Genomic DNA, 2128 nt, shown 5'->3' with positions numbered 1-2128 from the left:
GAGTGAAATGCAATTACCGAGAGCCTTTAGGTCGTTCACGACCCAAGCATCGACGTTCATAGCCTCCTTCGTTGGTCTTGGTGGCTATTCCAGCTTCTCACCACGTCTCCGGCAACAAGGTTGTGCATGTGGCATTTAACAACAAAGTAGCGACGGCTGAGGAAGCTCCGAAAGTGGTGGCGGATGGAGTAAGATGCGCTAGGTTTAAGGTTGACGAGAGGGAAGGGAAGTGGGTCTAAATCCCGTGTTCCTTCAAACATTTGCTCCCAAGTTTGGCCCATCCTCCACAAAACCTTTTCAACTTAGGTCCATAATTTACCCTTTAGCCCATGCCTCCAAAAATTCTTTCATAATAAGTCCAAAAATTACCAATCATACCTTGACTTCTGAAATCCTTTTCAATTAAATCCATAATTTAGCAAACAACCCTCAACCTTCAAAATTCTTTACAAACTAGTTTGGAAATTAACTTTTAACACCAAAAGTCCAAATTATATCATTTAACCCCCGAAACCAACGCTTTGCTAAATTATTTCGAATTTAGGGATACTATTCATTTATTAATTTTATCTATTTATTTATTTAATAAACATAATGCTACACAGGGCCCCACCGAAAATCCACCCACTTCCTCGTCAGACGAGTGAGGGGTACTGCAATCTTGGGGAAATCCTGAATAAATCTTCGGTAATACCCTACAAAACCCAGAAAACTCCTGATATCCGAGGGAGACTTCGGAACCTCCCACTGCATCACCGCCTCGATTTTGACCGTATCGACCAAAATCCCATATTGGTTAATGAGGTGTCCAAGCAACTAAGCCTCTCGCAACCAAAACTCGCACTTGGAGAACTTAACATAAAGTCGTTCTCGCCTCGAACCCCTCGGAAGCTCGCGAAGATGCTCCTCATGTTGCTTTATGGTCTTGGAATACACCAAGATATCATCATTGAACACAATAACTGAGCGATCGAGCATCGACCTGTATACCCGATTCATCAAATCCATAAATATCGCAGGCACGTTGGTGAGCCCGAATGACATCATCACGAACTCGTAATGTCCATAACGAGTCCGGAACGTGGTATTCTCCACGTCCTCCTCCCTCATCCTAACATGATGGTACCCAGACATGAGATCAATCTTGGAGAACCGAGATGCTCTCTGCAACTGATCAAAGAGATCATCAATCCGCGGAAGGGGATAATGGTTCTTCACCATTAACTTGTTTAACTCCCTATAACCGATGCACATCCGGTGCAAACCATCATTCTTCCTGACAAATAGAATCGACGCTCCCCACGGAAGAACTGATCTGGCGGATGAATTGCTTGCTTAGCAACTCCTGCAGCTGAGATGACAACTCCTGCATCTTAGGCGGTGCCAATCGGTACGACGCCTTGGCAATAGGGGCCGCACCCGACACAAGGTCGATCCTGAACTCGACCTGCCTCTCAGGAGGCATACCGGGCAACTCCTCCGGGAATACATCAGCGAACTCCGTGACAATTGGAACATCATCAACAGACACCTGATCCCCAACCCGCATGTCCACCACATAAGCCAAGTAACTTGCACACCCGTGTTGAATATACTGTCGAGCCCTGACTGTCGAACAAAACACTGAACCCAAGCTGGTGCCCTCTCCATAAAACATCAACAATCTAAAATATGAAATAATTTACCATTTAGTTTTCATTTGTTATGACTTCATAAGGAGTAAGATCTAATTTATGATCAATCTAAGAGACCGGTTATGTGTAAAGCATGTACTTGTAGTTGTTTCATCCCAAAAACAATATAATACATGTGAGCAAATATAAGCATTGATCAGACAACTTCACTATTTCACAGAGGAGTTTGTTTTATATTTCAACAACAAAATTTACATAGTACCATAACACCATCTTTTTGGTTGTGGGTTTGAAATAACACTTAGGTTAGGGAAAACGACATCTAATAGCTGAAATTCAAACATTTAATTGCGAAATTGATCACTCAAGAAGAAAAGACGAAAATAGCCTCATGTGAGGGGCACATGTTGAAGAAAACGGAGACATTTTAACATTTGTTATAATTAATTCACAACGAAAAACCCTTAAATAAAGACAACTTTTGCATTTTGAAA

Source organism: Lactuca sativa, chromosome 5 (genome assembly GCF_002870075.4).
Source record: "Lactuca sativa cultivar Salinas chromosome 5, Lsat_Salinas_v11, whole genome shotgun sequence".
NCBI lineage: Eukaryota > Viridiplantae > Streptophyta > Magnoliopsida > Asterales > Asteraceae > Lactuca > Lactuca sativa.
The sequence above is the reverse complement of the archived record's forward strand: the minus strand, read 5'-3'. Positions refer to the sequence as shown.